The following is a 17,842-nucleotide window of genomic DNA, read 5'->3' on the forward strand; positions in this document are numbered from 1 at the left end:
ACTCTTCTCCTACCCTACAGTCAATGATTCAATTTCCTCCCAGAAACAGGAACTCTTATGTCATCAAATACCCTCTCCCATTCTAAGGTCTATTCTCAGTTCTCTGGTCTCACACAACTCAAAAAAGATTTTTCTCCCCAAAAGTCAAATTATTTGCAAATAATAATTTGTTTTCATTTTTAAAAGTTAATCAAAAAGTTAGTGAACTTTTAATCTAGATGATACCACTCCTCAGGGAACAGAATCTATAGAAGGCATTAAAAGAAGTATCAAGAAGTAAAAAAAATCTTAGTTGATAGTTAACATAATTATCATCTATATGCATTTAAAACAGCTACTCTCAATAGAGTCTTTACTTAGCAAGGTAGAAAACTGCCTCATATACATTATTTTATTTAATCCTTATAACAAATGTCAGAGATATAGAAGGGTGGGGGTTATCTCAATGAGGTAACTGAAATTCTGTCTTCCAAATATTAGGAACATTCTTTAAATTAGGATTTAAAGCCCCATTATGTGTGATTCCAAAACATGGGCTTTTAATTATTTCATTATATTACCTCCTTTTTAGAATCCTAGATCCTTATAAAGTGAGAAGAGATCACAATAGAACAGCAGGGCTTCCCAGGTGGTGCGAGTGGTCAAGAATTCGCCCGCCAATGCAGGAGATGCAGGAGACGTGGGTTCAATCCCTGGGTTGGCAAGATTCCCTGGAGAAGGAAATGGCAACCCACTCTAGTATTCTTGCCTGGGAAATCCCATGGACATTGAGAATACATGACAATAGAATAAAAGTAATTAGAGTAGTGAAGCTAGGAATCTAGAAGTCACATAAAACTCACCTACCATGCCACTTAACATACACGTATTTTCTCTCCCAGAACAACATATTTTCCATGTTAGACCAAACTCAAAATACTATTCAAGCAATTCATCTGATATAAAAACTTTAATTCAATTTTTAATCTTAAAAATGAAGATCATATGATTGAAATAATATGGATAAGTGTGAATAAATATTGTTCTTCATACTTTTTTTTAACTATTATATAATATACCTATTCAGTATAATTATATAATTTGTGAACACACACATTCAGATGCCTTTAAATCTTTTTACAGATTAAAATGGAAGCAAATTCCTATGGCATGTGGTATGATTTTATCTTATTTAATTACTGTTATTTTTAGTTGTGTCGCAACACTTAGCAGAATTCACTGAAAATAGAGGTCAGTATAAATCTTTCTTTACATATTCCAAGATTTTTTGGTTTGATTTTAACTTTATTAATTTTTTGCTGTACTTTTTCTTTGTCATTGTTTTGGTTAAAATACGAAAATAAGTTTGTACTACGCAAAGACATTTTCTGATTACTAAGTAGAGAAGATCCCAAAGGATGCAGCAAAGGAAACCCACTATTAGATTCCCTAGGAGCAACTGACAGTTGACTGCACTGTATTCACCAGATCTTTTAGTCATTTTTATACAGCAAGACAGATAAAAACTCATTTTACTATAGAATTCTGAACTCTCCCTTTGAAAGCTATAATTATGATTTGGTGACCTTCTCCAAGCTGTCCTAGCTATACACACGTTGGCCCAAATATCCTTTTATTCAGTAACTACTAAATGATCGAGCACTTGCCTTACCCATCTGCTCTAACAGTGACCTCTTTTGAATTTTTTTTTTAATGAACTTTAGCTACTGCTTTTTATAGCTTTGCCAACATAATCATATTACATCCTGACACCAGGCAGTGTAAATTAATTCCTCTTCTTTGTTATAAGCCACTCCATAGAGAAAAACTAGATTTTTCACCTTAACACCTGATTAGATTGTGGGAAAAGAAGACCAAAAAAAAAAAAAAGAACCGAGGTCTCTGGGAAAACTGTATCTCACCTACACCAGCCTGGAGACTAACACAGTGAACTTAAAACAAATTAACTCTTAAGATTTTTTTAAAAAATACTAATGAGGGAAAAGCAGGAGAAATATAGAGGAAAGATGGTGGGTAAAAAGTCTATTTACCTAGAATTAATCTTATGCCAGATGAACTAGAGCAGTGTTTCCCAATTGCTCAGAAGGCTCACATGGGAAGTTTGTTAACAATACAGACCCCCCAGTGCCCTCCCTAGAGCCTCAGATCCTGGGTGTTTGACACCATATGTGTTGCAAATACCCTAGGAGATTCTTACTATTATACAAGCCTGAGAACAAACGAACTGGAGTAAAAGTTAGGTCAGAGTCTCCTCCATCTTTCTTTAATAATACACAGAAAAAAAAAAATCCATAAATGATGTTGCTTCAAGGTCTAACAGTATGTTTCACCCAAAAGAACAGACTGTTTACTGCTGGTTTTAGCAAAGTATACCAACACATACACACAGCCTTGGAGATCTACTTATCCAATTGCAAACCCTGTTAAAATCACCTTGTAGTAAATTAAAAATTAAATTAAAAAACTAACTTCATCCAGACCTGCTCTATCAGGTGATGGCCCTGGCTATACAGGTCATCCTCTGGACTGGTTCTTTTACCTTTTACTCTGATAAGCAACCCTAAAGTTAACCACTAAATCAGTTTAATATGGTTTCCAGTAAATGTTCTATGTTGGTGAATTGTTTTACCTCCGGAAGATCATACCTCCTGGTAGGCAGGAACAATAGGGTCTAAGTATGGACAGTGGATAGTAAGTCTTCAATGAGTGCTTTTTGGGTGAACTTCTCATGGATCTGACCATGCAGTCCCCATCATATGCAGATCCTATCTGTGCAGATAGGAAGCTCATGTTATAGAATTTGGTTAAAAAAAAAAACAACAACTCTGTATCGGCATTTTAAGCATTGCTGCTTTAAACCCTATGCTGGCAGTGTTCCTGAGCCAAGCAAGACCTTTCAAGTCATCCTGTCACTCTGATCCATTTCACATCAGACTTTTACTGTTATCCTTTGAGATTTGATTAAAGATAATGATTAATTTTAGTATGGAAAACATTCCCCCAATTCCATTGTAATTAAAATAACTGAAGAAAGTACTAAAGAGCTGACTTTTTCATATATCTCAGTTTGCAATAAACTGAAGAGAACTGTCATTAGAGAAAATTCTCAAAGAGCCACATTAGCAGGGAAAGGAAGCATGGATAGATATACGAATACAATAAAAATAGCAGAAACAATTATTCATTAAAGCTTGTGGACCCTGGAGAGTCATTTTGAGAGGCCAGAAGATCCTAGATGTTATTGACTAAGATACCTCTAAGTCACTCAAAGAGATTGTAAAAAAAAAAAAAAAAAAACGGACTAAGAGAAAGGCAAGATTGAAGACCTCATTTGATTCAACTCTGTATTTGGGGAAGCATCACTTACAGACATGCATCTCTTGAATAAAAAAAATCAGAAGTAATCTTTTGAAATGTGGTCAATATAAAACAGCTGTTTATAACAAGACAAATACTGAGAAAGAACGTGTGTGCGCTCAGTGGCTCAGTCATGTCCGACTCTCTGTGACCCCATGAATTGTAGCCCACCAGGTTCCTCTGATCATGAGATTTTCCAGGCAAAATTACTGGAGTGGGTTGTCATTTCCTTCTCCAGGGGACCTTCCTGACCCAGCAATAGAACCTGGGTCTATCTCCCGGATCTCCTGCATTGGCAGGCAGCTTCTTTACCACTGAGCCACCTGGGAAGCCCCAAGAAAGAAACTATAAGTGGAAGTCACTCAGTCAGGTCCAACTCTTTGCGAACCCATGGACTATGTAGTCCATGGAATGCTCCAGGCCAGAATACTGGAGTGGGTAGCCTTTCCCTTCTCCAGGACATCTTCCCAACCCAGGGATGGAGCCCAGGTCTCTTGCCCTGCAGGCAGATTCTTTATCAGCTGAGCCACAAGGGAAGCCCAGGAATGCTAGAGTGGGTAGCCTATCCCTTCTCCAGTGGATCTTCTCGACCCGGGAATCAAACTGGGATCTCCTGCATTGCAGACAGATTCTTTACCAACTGAGCCATCAGGGAAGCCCAAAGCCCCAAGAATGAATACTTAAAGGCAGAGAGTAAGGGAGACACGGAATGAACATATTCTGGAGAACAATTTCATTATAACAGTAAGTTCAGCCTCTGGTCAGCTGCAGACTCTCCCAGACCAAATTCTTTGCATCCTTTACCATCTTCCCTCATCAATTTCCTCTTGTTCTCCTCCCCAGGCCCTGCTTCTGCCATAGACCTTCCCATGCCCTCTTCGCTTTCATCCTACTCAAACTAGCTTCTGGAAAATAATTACTTAATTCATTCACAGGAATATGATCTGTGTGTGGTTCCCTACAAGGACAATACCAGACAAAGTCTCAGACCAAAGAAGCAAATTGTTAATGGTGGCACTTCCACAAATTAGCTAATGGATAAGGAGTGGCATTTGAGAATGATGCGGAAAGATTTTCCTGAATTATCAGCATTTTATCTTCTGCCTATTTGTGAGGTTGGTGGGGGTACTGGAGTCAAACCTACGTTCTTGATACCACAATTTGCATGACATTGGCCAGATTCTTTAGCCTCTTTGAAGCCTAGTTTCTCTAATGGATGCCATGTAATGTTTATTCAATGACTAAAGTATCCCCTTATTTTTTATTTGCAGTGTAAGCAGGAGAAACTAGATTCCTACAGTTTTATTTCTAGTAATTAAGTAGCTTTCAGTTGTTACCTATTTCACTCCTCTTACCTTACATGCTTAAGGCTATCTAAATGTCCCAATCATTTATTAAAAATAGCCAGGAACGAAAGGGGAAAGCAGTGATTAAAGCATATTCTAGTTCATTCATAAGCCAATTTATTTCAACTTTTAAGAACCTAGAACCTCTTATACAGAGTGCAGTCAGACAGAAAGAGAAAAACAAATTATCGTATATTACCGTGTGTATATGGAAACTAGAGAAATGGTACTGATGAACCTAGACCCAGGGAAGGAATGGAGACTGAGATATAGAGAATGGACTTGTGGACACCGTGGGGGAAGGAGAGCGTGGAATGAATGGATACAGTAGCATTGACATATATACACTGCTGCTGCTGCTGCTAAGTCGCTCAGTCGTGTCCGACTCTGCGACCCCACAGACAGCAGCCCACCAGGCTCCTCTGTCCACAGGACTCTCTAGGCAAGAATACTGGAGTGGGTTGCCATTTCCTTATCCAATATATATATACTATCATGTGTAAAATAGATAGTTGGTGAGAAGCTGCTGTTATAACTCAGCCTGGCCTCTGTAATGACCTAGAGGGGTGGGATGGGGCGGGGGGGAGGTGGAGGGAGGCTCAAGAGGGAGCTGATAATATGTCTAATTATGGCTGATCTGCGTTGCTTTGCAGCAGAAACCAATACAACATTGTAGAGCAATTTTCCTCCAATTAAAAAAAAAATTAAACACCTGTGGACAAGGCATATTTGTTGCAACAACCTCAAAACTTGGAATCTTCTGAGCTAGATGGATAAACTTTACTAAAAACATTTCACTTGTACTGAAAAGTGTGAGCTTAAAGAAAAACCAAATCAGTATGTGTGTGACAGCTCATTTCATTTGAATGATGAGGACTCTGGTTCATGTTACTCTTGTGTCACCAGGCAACTGTCCCCAAGTCTTGAAGATGTTGACTCAAATTCCAAGCTACCTACTCCACGTTAGAGTACTGAGGTTTCTGAAAACCTCAAAACCCTGCATGTTGGGCTCTGCAGGACAGTGACGATACATAATCACACATCGGAGGGTACAGAGAAGTGTTCTGGCATTTTCAGAAGCCTCTATCGCAAATGTGGAAACGATGAAAACAATACATATGTTCACAGGTTTGGGGATTTTTTTTGTTTGTTTGCTTGTTTGTTCTTTACCTATGTGTGTATGTCACTTTCTCCAGCAAAACTTCTCTGAAGCCTGCATAGAAAGCAGAAATACCTGTCTTCTATTAAGTTGAATAGTCTCCATATTTTAAAGCATTTTAACTGCATAGATTAAAATTCAAAACCAGTAAATTCTAAATCAGAAGGCTTTCTGTAGTATGAAAAACCATGTTTCCTTGATGTGTTTTTCATTTAAGATATGCTAACCCAATCGAAGCAGAATGTTTTTGCTATTTCTTTCCCCACAGGCATTTGTTCAACTGAGGCCAAGCAGAATGGCCATTTTGGTGCTGTGTTCTATACACGAAGTAAACTGTTTTGAGCTTAAGAATGTTCTCTTTCTTTTAATCCTTTCAATAACCTGACTCCAAATTTATCTGAGAAACATATGTTGAGTCATTCTCATCTCTATTTTTCATATCCACTGTAGTAATTATAACTGTAAATAGAATTTTAAGTCTTCTCAAAACTGCATTTTTAAAATATTAGCTGCACTCTGGCAGTCTCTCCCTTTAGTTTATTCCAGTGGTAACTTCCATTTTTTAAAATTAAGGGTGGTATGGAAACATATGATTCATTTCCTAATTTTATCACCATCTATAACGGGCAAGCGACTAACTTCTCATAACACATTTTTAATGACCTGTGAAGTTCAATAGCTGGGTGAAGATTAATAAGTGTGTTTTCTGCACTTAAAAATATATGGAAATATTTCAATAGGCTAATTTTAAAAACTGAAATGCAACATTCTGCACAAGAAACTCAAATGTCTATCTGCCCTTCACCTAATCATTTCTTATTCCTATTTTACAATTTAATGGAACTGATAGAAAGTCAAATTAATCAATGCTATTAAAAACTGTCAAAAGAAACACAAACAATGACAATCTACAAGTAACTTTGAAATATCTGAGAATTTGGGGGCTATAACTCTGGTCATCGGCAAATTAATAAATAAAAATTAAACAAACAAAAAGCAACCTTGAATTCAAAGAGAGGAAGAAACCAGATTATTGGTATGCTAGAGATCCGGTTAATTTCAGAATCAAGTCTAGATATCACATCATTGGACATCTGGGCCAGTACTTATCCCACAGTAATCATGGTTTCTAACTTTTTTCTAACAATGAAAACTACTTTTTAATATCAGACCACTAGTGGATATGGTGGTTGTAATTTGTAAGCAGATAAGACCCAGCTTCTGAGGTATATGAGAGAGAAAGGCACCCCTTCTGTTACCCTAGTCTATGGGGGTCAGGGCTTCATGTGCTTAGAGGAAAGTTTCTGATAGTAAAGGCTACTAGGGAAACACATGTCCATATCTTGACCTTCAGTCTTGCTTAGAAGTGACTCCTCTTCTTCTTCAATGTTTAATGGAGTGATTCCACATCTTCTTCTTCTTAGAAGTATGTTCTTCTAAGGTTTCATGAAAAGAAAAGCATTCATTCCTTCGGGTGGAAAGTCCTCTTGCTTAGGAGTATATTGTTGGGGTGGAAGGAGGCTTATTTAAATGAGAATTCCACTTTGGAATGAAGAGATTCAGATCCTTCCAGTTACTTACTGTTGTAACTTAAAAGTTGTATTCATTGGGGTATAAATGACATATACATATAATATGACATATAACAATCATAACACACACTGATCTTTGCATGGAGAGATTCTAGCCTAGATTCCAGACAGGCAGAACAAGACAGAAGTAATCTTGCCTGCAGAATTTGGGCAGACACCTGAAACAAGGCAGTAGGCTGGACACTAAGGCAAGAGCCAACCAGTAGGGGACCCCTCTGAATGGGCACAGCTAATGGACTCGTGTAAGTAATGATGCTGAATATCTAGCTCCAGGTGTCCTTTTTCTGCATGATGATTCTCTCTTCTTAACTTCAAGTCTTTGGTAAAGTTTACTTCCCAGCTGGTGAAGTTGGTAAAGATTCCACCTGCTGATGCAAGAGACACAGGTTCGATCCCTGGGTGGGGAAGATCCCCTGGAAAAGGAAATGGCAACCCACTTCAGTATTCTTGCCTGGAGACAACCATCTTAGTAATAGCTCAGCATTCGGCAACAAAAGGACAACCTAAGATGACCCAGACTAGAAAGAGTTAAAGTAGCATCAAAAAGCTTCCAGAGACATCAGGAAACAGTGAAGAGGGAGACCAGAGCACCGGGCCAGAAAAAGTGACAACTAGCACCCAAAACAGACTCACAGAATCTAAGGATTCTCACAAAGGCTAGGTGTGGGGAAAACAAACAAAAAAGACTGTACATCCTGGAGTGTGGGAGCTACAAGAATGCTTATTGAGGCAAGATGGCTCCTCAAAGATGACTCCTCAAGAATCTATATTTTTTAGGTATCTGTGGATTGAGAAAATATTTAACAGTTGGAAAGGTACTATGAAATAAATATTTTAAGGAAATTAACTCATATTTCTAATAATAATCTATATACATTTGAAAATTGTAGTATATATGACTGGAGAAGGAAATGGCAACCCATTACAGTATTCTTGCCTGGGAAATCCCATGGACAGAGGAGCCTGGAGGACTGCAGTCCATGGGGTCCCAAAGAGTCAGACACTACTTAGCAACTGAACAACAACAAGTATATATGCTATGGGACGACAGTGTTTATTTAGACACAGATGTATGGCTTTGTAGACCTCTCTACTAATTCTATAGAATTCCAAAGGACCAGAATCCCCATTATTGGCAAATACTGCCCTGTATCATAAATCATGGCTCTACAGGCCAGCACCCCTGTCTCCCGTAACAACCATAACTTTAATCACTAACATGTCAGCTTTTCTCCACCTATTTTTAGGTGGAAAAATTCCCCCCTTCTTCCATTTGGAATAATAAGGCTATTTAAGTTAAAAAAAAATTATTTAACACTTGTATAACCTAAGCCCCTCAGATAACTCTCAAGAGATGGAAAAGCTAGATAACCATGATTGCCAATGTTCAGTAGACCTTTCCAGGGGGTCTCAGAATATGAGCAGTATAAAATGCAAGAATCTCATGATAGATTCCTTGTCACAGTCCCATAATTTTTTCGGCCCAGACTCCTGGGAGCTTCTTTTGAGTATCTACAGCCCACCACCAGTTTCTGGCTGTGGGCTTTCACATTGATGACTTCCTTCCTAGGTCTTATCCAAGCCTCATTTGTTAGACTGTGATAGTCACATGCAGAGACTCATTCTTGAGGGGAAAAACATAAGCTATCTCTCCTGAAAACTCTAAATTATTTTCAGCAAGGCCGAGATGGAAAGTCTCATTTAATTAGCAAGTGCAATAAAGATGTGACATTTAAAAACAAATTATAACACATTTACATCCTTCATTGGAACACTGAATGATGACATATTGTTCTTTTATAGTTGCCATTTCCAAGTTTTAATTGCCTTGGTTTAATTGGTTTAATCCAAAAAAATGTCAATTCGGTAATTACCCCTATGCTGTTGGAATTAGCTTTGTTTATCAAGCAAAGGAAAACTGACTTCAGATAGGGGAAAGCAAATAAAATATACTATCAGGGGAAATACTGCATCACTGAGGTATTAAAAAACAATATTGTATGTGACTGAAACTCAGTTTATTTTACAGGGATCAAAAATACGTTCTTTTTCAATTCTGAACAGTAACATACCAATACATAATCAAACATAAATTAACTAATCCAGAATCATGTTCATTCATTCATAAATTTATTAATTCGCTTGGAAAATATCTACTGAGTGCCAATGATGTGTGTGGCAGGAACTACATAACTACCTTCATGGACTCTAATGGGTAAGAAAAAAATAATCAACACAAATCTATGTATGAACACAAAGTGTGGTAAGTCTTAGATGAAAAATTATGAGGACCTGTGTGAGTGAATCAGGACCTAATGCACTAATAATATGAGCTGAGATACGGAGAAAAGAGCAGCTGGTATAGAGGGAGAAAGAGTATTTCAAGCAGAAGGCAAGGGCACAGCACATTTCAGGAACTGAAGTAAGGCCCATGGCCCAAACGCAGAGAAGAAGGTAGGAAATATCATGAGACAGAGTAGCTGACTTAACAGGGGCTTCATCATCACGGCGTGTTAAGGATTCAGTCTACTCTTCCAGAAGCACTGGGCAGCCATTGAGGTCTTTTAAGCAACCGTATGACAATCAAAATTGAACTTTAAAAAAGATCATTTTGCTTACAGCAAATGGAATAAATTGAAAAAGAAGAGTGGATTCCAGAGGTGAGTTTGGAGGCAGTTTGCAGGTTTCCAAGTGAGAAATAATAAATTAGAAAGTAAAGTTTATGCCTTCGATTTAACAACCCAGAAAGTCTGAAGTTATTTGGGTTTCACGAGTGACCTATTTTCACGGAATTAAATGTGTCAGAGCTAAAAGGAAAACAGAGTGATAGAATAGAAGGTATGTGTGCTTTAGGATGAAATACACCCAGCTGAGCATCCTGGGCTGAACTTTTGCCTCCGTTCCTTTTTAACTGAGGGATATTATGTGAGGCATTAAGCTCGCTGAGCGTTGGCTCCCACATCTTTTGAGTACACATAATAATACCTCCCACAGTTGAGAAGATTAAGTGGGACAACGTGTGTGATACTGTCAGCATGGAAGGCCAGTTAATGTTGAAGAGCCCAGGACACATTAGCGGGTCTCATCCCCTCCTGTTAGAGATATTCATCTTCCTTTTGAAGCTTGTTCCTCCTCCTGAGTTTTCTCTCTTAGTGAACAGCACCATAACCCACCCAGTTGCACAAGTCAGAAACCCAGCAGACACCCTTTTCCCTCACCTTCCATGATCATCAAGTCATGCAAAGTCTATCCCCTAAATAGCTCTTGAACTGATGGGCCAATAGCTCTGCTCTGCCTCATTCACTACCCCAGTTAAGGGCGCCTGCCTCTCTAGATCAGACTCTGCCTCTCTAGACTCATTATCCTGTCTCCATTTTGTTGCCCTCTAGTCCATTCTTTTCATACTGTTCATGGGGTTCTCAAGGCAGGAATACTGAAGTGGTTTGCCATTCCCTTCTCCAGTGACATAACTTTGCCAACAAAGGTCTGTCTAGTCAAGGCTATGGTTTTTCCAGTAGTCATGTATGGATGTGAGAGTTGTACAATAAAGAAAGCTGAGCACCAAAGAATTGGTGCTTTTGAGCTGTGGTGTTGGAGAAGACTCTTGAGAGTCCCTCGGACTGCAAGGAGATCAAACCAGTCCATCCTAAAGGAAATTAATACTGAATCTTCATTGGAAGGACTGATGTTGAAGCTGAAACTCCAATACATGGGCCACCTGATGCAAAGAGCTGACTCACTGGAAAAGACCCTGATGTTGGGAAAGATTGAAGGCAAGAGAAGGGGATGACAGAGGATGAGATGGTTGGATGGCATCACCAACTCAATGGACATGAGTTTGAGTAAACTCCAGGAGTTGGCGATGGACAGGGAAGCCTGGCGTGCTGCAGTCTATGGGGTCACAAAGAGTCAGACACGACTGAGCGACTGAACTGAACTGAGTCCATTCTTTACCCTAGCCAAGCAAATATCACTAACTCAGTTCTCTGACTACTCCCCTTAAGCCAAGAAAATGTCGCCCAGTTCCTTAGCATGACTGCCACACCCTCCCTGATCTACACTCTGCTTACTCCCCAGCCTTAGGTCTTGCCACTCCTCCGCTGACCTCAGGTAGTTACGTGAAAGGAACTGCTCCCCATCCAGGGCTTATAACTCCCGACACACTCCCTTCACCTTCACACTCAGGCCACCGGCTGAAGCATCTCCTTCCAAAGTTTCTCTTGACGAGGCCAACCTCTGCTCAACACTGACCTTCAGCTCAGGAAACACTTCAGGAGGCATTTTGGCTTCCCTTGATTGTACCCCAAGTACATGGTAGTGGTGGTTTAGTCGCTAAACTGTGTCCAACTCCTGTGACTCCATGGACTGTAGCCTGCCAGGCCCCTCTGTCCATGGGATTTTGCAGGCAAGAAAAACAGCCTATAACATGAATTTCATTACATGAATGAATTGAGCAAGCAGTCAAATGAAGTCTAAGGAGGCTGACTGGACTGGCCAAAGTTACATAGGTTAGGCATGATACCATGAGGAGAAGACCCAGGTTTTTAGCTACATGTTGCAGTGTTCCCTTCTCTCCATCATACTGGCATTTGCCTTATTAATCTCACTGCATTTGCTCTCTTCATTAACCCTTCAAAACATTCTCTTCATGTGATTGCAAAATGTTGTGCATTTAGACTGAGGGTTACAGTTTTTGCACTCAAAACTGACCAATGTCCCCTCTTCCCAAAAGGCCTTCCTGGGCTCCCCTAAAAAGTAGTAGCCACAGCTCCTGTGATGCTCTTGAGCACTCCGGTAGCATCTTTTATACTGTCCTCCCTCCTTGTGATCCTGTGAATTTTTCTGAAACTAGGACCATGCTGAATTCATTTGATATCTCTGATAGCCAAGACTGATCTTGGGACACAGTACTTAATATTTGTTTAATGTAATGGCTTCCCTGGTGGCTCAGATGGTAAAGAATCTGCCTGCAATGTGGGAGACCCAGGTTCGATCCCTGGGTTGGGAAGGTCCCCTAGGGAAGGGAATGGCAACCTACACCAGTATTCTTGCCTGGAGAATCCCATGGACCGAAGAGCCTGGAGGGCTACAGTCCGTGGGGTTGCAAAGAGTGGGGCACGACTGAGCAACTAACACACACATACACACACACAGAGAAAATGGCTCTTCAGAACTGAACAGTGTCCAAGTAAGAGCAACTAAAGTGATGCCAAGGAAAAAAATGATGCAAGAAGATGGACTAAAATGATAATTGCTCTGCCATCTAGAGATCTGGAGTTTGAAAAAAGGCACAGTTGGCTCTGCTAAGATGAAGAATCAAGAAGGCAATTGAGATGATGGTGTCACTGCTGGAACAGGCTGCCTCTCCTGGCGAGAACCTCAGTCCCTCCGTGACCTTCCTGCCGCTTTTTATTGATGGAGAACTGGAGTCAGAAAAGAAGAAGCTCACTTTCAGACAGCTGGACAGGTAAGTAGGAAAGCTGAGTCACAGAGTGCTTTCTGCACCTGTTGGGAAGCCTAGGTACAGTCAACGCTAGAAGAACTGGTTTCATAGGTGTCACAGGTTCCTGACGTGGCAGTCAGCTGATGTGATGGAAATGGAACTGAGCTGGGGGTAGAAATCCAGGTGTTGATCCAAGACTGCCCGTGGCCTTGGGCAAAGCTCTGGGCCTCATTTTCCTGCTCTGTGAGATGAGAGGTTTGAACTAGATGGCTTCCTATAGTACTCTCTCATGAAGAAATTCTTCAATATAGGGAGTAAGCACTTGGATTTACTAATGCAGCTATACAACCAAGGGTAAGAAGACTGTAAATCTGGGTAATGACTGCAAATGCAGACATCTAACCTCATCCTTTTCACTTCTGTAACTTGATCTAGACTAGCTGAAACGCATATTCATAATGATATTCCCTCATCCACATACAGTGAGCACAGCCAAAAGTTTTATGAATAAAAAATTAGAGATACAGTAAGGCTATAAAGCAGCATTTTGCAAATATCAAAATCAGTGTGGCAACTTTCGAAAAACAAGCTCTGATGCCTTGCACCAGACCTACCAAATCAGAATCTTTAAGGTGGAACCCTGGGTATGTTTTTTTACAAGGCTCTCATGTGCCTTTGGTGATCAACTAATTTGGGGCTCATTTACAAAGGAAAAATAGTGTTTTTCAAAGGGTAGCCTGTAGATCATTTTCATGTAAATTATCTAAGATGCTTGACAAAAATATCTGGGAAGATGGCCCCAAATCTGCATTTTAATAATTCTTTCAGTGATTTTACAAATAGCTTATATATGCTGACAAATGAAATAATCATACAGGCAAGACCTCAAGGTCTACTGAAAAATATAGTGAAGACAGGAAGTTCTGACTGCGACAGAGGTCTATTCATCATTATTATTTCTACTGTATTTCATCATCTTGTCTATTCCCATAACAAAACTGTGATACAAGCACTTTTACCCTCATTTTACTGACAAACTGAAGCAGCAGAGAGTTCAGGTAATTTCTCCAAAACCATGAGATTCATAAATGGATACAGGAGAACTGAAAAATAATGCCACACAGCTAAAGAACAGCCTATACTGCTACAGAATGTGGAATTAAAGAGTTCAGTACAGCCTTTTAATTAAACCATCTGCTGAGATCTTATCCGAGGATAAGATAAGATTGCAAGTTAGCAATATGCCTCAGTTCCTGGCGGTTGGCTTTATTACCGACATCACAAATGTTTACGTCATTAAAAGTAATCACAGATTAGCCCAGACGTAAGGACTAGTAACTAATAAACAACAATATTTAAGATATGCCCTAGGATCCTAATATGATCCAAGGTAGTCATCTCTTCTAGTCAACAACCTTTGAAACAAGATAAGAAGCCCAGAAGTATGCCGTGCAGGGTCTCGCCCACTTGGTGAGGAGCCCATTCACCTCCAGACCTTAATTATCTGACTCTGCTTCATTAATCTCTCTTTATACCATGGACCCTAGACTGTATGCCTTTCAACATGCTAGAATCGGACTACATGAGACTCGAAATATCTTTCAGGGAATACAATATAAAATGTTATTACTATGAACACATTTTTTTAGGACAAAACTCTCTGCCCCCCTTGATTCATCTCAATTTGTTTAATAAAATATGTTTGTGAAGAGATACGTTTGTCTTGATCTCTTGCTACACTGAAGTAAAAAGGATCTCCCAGATGCCCCATTCCTGCGTTGACCAGTACTTGGTATCGCACAATAGAAGGTATTTCATAAATATGATGAAGCCAAATGGATCACAGCTATCATGAGCTCTAACTTTGATTTTTTTAAAAACAACTCACTAAAATCATTAATGGAAAAGACAAAGTTGTCCAAAACCGTACAGTTTTTAACAGAATTCAAATTCTTCCCCTTTCCTTTGTATCCTACTCTTTTCCTCTTCCTTTCACATTGATGTTACAGCCTTTCTAAAATATGTGAACACACAGATATTTTCACAAAGGGGAAAAGTAAGAAAAATGACATTAAGAAAGAGAAATGGCAAAAAAAAAAACTAAACATTCAGTAGTTGTTGATAGATTTGTTGAAGGTTTTCTGACTGAGGATTTGTTTTCCTTGTTTTGTTTTTTGAAAGGTGACTTTTGTGTGTCCTTTGCTCCCATTCAAATTTTGCATGCCAATTCAGATTGTATCACTATATCCTGTCAAATGTTTTACTGAAGGAGCCATTTCTTCCACAAAATCAGTATCTAATTTCCTAAATAAAGAAGAAAAAAATACTTACAAATCTCTGATTAAAATATGCTGCTATTTCTAAGACAGGTTTAGGAAGAAACTCTGACAAACCCTTTTTCCTGTAAATCAAAAAAAAAAAAAAGACTATGAAAAACCAGGTAAGGTGAAAATCCATTTTGATCATCAAATTTCAATCATTTTGTCCTTTTCTAACTTAAAACTGGTAAACACCATGACTTGTTTGACTCCCTTGAGAAAAGCAGAATCTCCAATTCTACCACAAAATTTTATATTAAAAGTCAAAAGGGTTCATTTCACCAAGTGTTAGTACCTAGAATTGCCAGCTACAAAATGCAATTATACTACAACAGCGCAATTAGGGATTAATGTCAAGTTGAGAAAGTCATCACGTAAGTTCCCCTCTCTGTGCTCTAGAACACTCTAGTCTATCTCTACTGTTGAACCTATCACCTATATTGTTAATTTCTGATTAGTGCCTGCCTTCTCACCCTCACACAAGTTTCTTAAAGCCTTTTGAGGGCACAGACTGTGATTCATTCACGTTGCACATGGTAGGAGGGATGCAATAAATATCAGTTGAATGTCAAGGTTTGTGAGGTGCTTTTCAGACTCAGAGCTGCTTGAACACATACTTATCACTGCGTAAGAATTTTAAAACCCAGAGCAGACATCTTTCTCTACTCAGCTTCCTATATGGTTTTCTCTGTTCCTCTCACTGTGTATCTGAAACTGTTTTCCTTCAAATGAGTCCCATTTGTTCAGATGAGGTAAAGGGAACTGAGAAGAGGAAGAGAAAAATAAACGAACAAATGATCATATGGGAAGTAGTAACAAAGTAAAACTTCTACAAGCTTCAAAATTTATGTACTATAATGCAAATATGCACCCCAAAAGAGCAAGATCAAGAAAAATACTTTTGTAGTCCTAATTTTTCAAACATTTGTTTATGGCTGTCAGCAAAGATCTAGTAGAAACTGCAAATAGGAAACCAGTTTAAAATCAGTTAGGTAAAACTTAACACTGTTATTCATGTCTTTAAAATGTATATTTAATAAATCTCTATAACTTTACACCTTGTCCAGGATTAAATTCTGTTTTTATTTTATGAATTTCCACCTATCTCTTCCTATTTTACTTAAAAGAAAGAAAGCAAGTTATTTTTCCCTTTTCATTTCTTTGCAGCTTATGCTATATTCAAATATATTCATGCAATGGACTCTTAAAATAATATCCATATGAATTTTTGATTCTTCACAGACATCAAAATTCAGATTTATGGGTGATATGCTAAACACAAATACTCTAAAGATTAAGAGACTGAAAGACTCTCTACTTATCCTTTAAACTATCAATTATCAAAAACTACCAAAAACAACAACAACAAAAAAAAACTACCAACAAAAGAAAAGTAATTTCTGAAAAGGCTTTAAGAACAGTGGCATGCCTTTAACATCACCAACAAATTGTTTTGAGCACACATCTCCTATTTATAAAAATTCATGTTTATAAATTATAAGTACCACTCTTCTAATGAAAAACATAATTTGTTATATTATCATTGACATGTATGTTAAATACATTAACACAAATTTAAATCAAATAAGAATACTGTAAATATAACTAAGTGTTCTACTATGTTCTTCCTGAACTTCCAGGTTGGGTGCAGAATTTAGAAGACCTTGCTACTATACAAGATCTAATTTTCCCTCCATTATCTCCTGTAACTGCAGTTAAATCTAGGGAAAACCTGGTGATATACATATAACAACTAAGAGATTCCCAAGGGAAAAAGGCCAGTGGTTTCAGCAAAGGTTATTACAGGCTTTGCAAGAGGAGCAGATCAAGATGAGGGTGGATCAGCAGAAATTCATCATATTAGCATGCATGCACAGGGTTGTGAATTAGCATAGATCTTGCAAATCAGCTAATTCAGTGATTTTCAAACTATTTTAAAATATTTCTTTCCGAAATGAACTCTTCAGCAGGTGGCCAATATGTAAGACAGATACAAACAGAGCGGCTCTGGCTAAAACAGCTTCAGTCTCTACCCACTCTTGAGTTCTTTCACCTCAACTCTCCCTCCACGAGTGTAGTTTGGAAAATTATTTGACAACACTGCCATTTTAGAGATAAGGCTACCATGCTGAAGAGGGAACAAGCGTAGCTGTTATAAGACAATGAAATAGAGAAAGCAGCTGAATGATCGGTCCTGGACACTGGACTGTCTTCCTTGTAGATGCCCCTGCCTTATTTTCATGAACTGGCTTCCCTGCACATCCCCATCAGACCTCATTTGCAAACATACATTTTTAAAGTATGATCTGGTACGACTTAAGGTACTTTTAGCTTCTACGGTTTGATAAAATAATGAACACTTTTTTTTTTCTTTTAAATCTATACTGTCTAACTTGAAAGTTATCATGACTCGAGCAGTCAGGCAAGTCAATATGCAAAACTCTGCATAAAAGCAGAAGGATCCTGTTCACTTCAGATAGATCTAACACTGCACTTAATACACAGTTTGGCCTCATGGACCTCACCCTAGCCCTGGACCTGATTTGACAATTTCTTCCCAAAAATGAAGTACAAATATAAAGATGATGACTGGTTGGTTATGTTAAATAAATGTCTGCCTCTATCAT

The 17,842-nt window shown here is 38.7% G+C and overlaps 1 protein-coding gene across 5 annotated transcripts in view; it reads right to left on the reverse strand.

The window, feature by feature from the left end:
• The window catches only part of PKIB (cAMP-dependent protein kinase inhibitor beta), a 110,125-nt gene that overhangs the window by 26,409 nt on the left and 65,874 nt on the right, over positions 1–17,842 (reverse strand). For 2 of the 5 annotated variants that reach the window (XM_061131606.1, XM_061131609.1), the window contains one exon: positions 15,229–15,298. The exons of 2 other annotated variants lie outside the window; for them this stretch is intronic. The gene's annotated coding sequence lies outside the window, so the exon portion shown is untranslated. Of the gene's footprint in view, positions 1–560; positions 711–15,228; positions 15,299–17,842 lie in introns of all 5 variants that reach the window. One more of the 5 variants, XM_061131608.1, reaches the window with a different exon arrangement.

The sequence above is a fragment of the Dama dama genome, chromosome 28 (genome assembly GCF_033118175.1).
Source record: "Dama dama isolate Ldn47 chromosome 28, ASM3311817v1, whole genome shotgun sequence".
Classification (NCBI taxonomy): domain Eukaryota; kingdom Metazoa; phylum Chordata; class Mammalia; order Artiodactyla; family Cervidae; genus Dama; species Dama dama.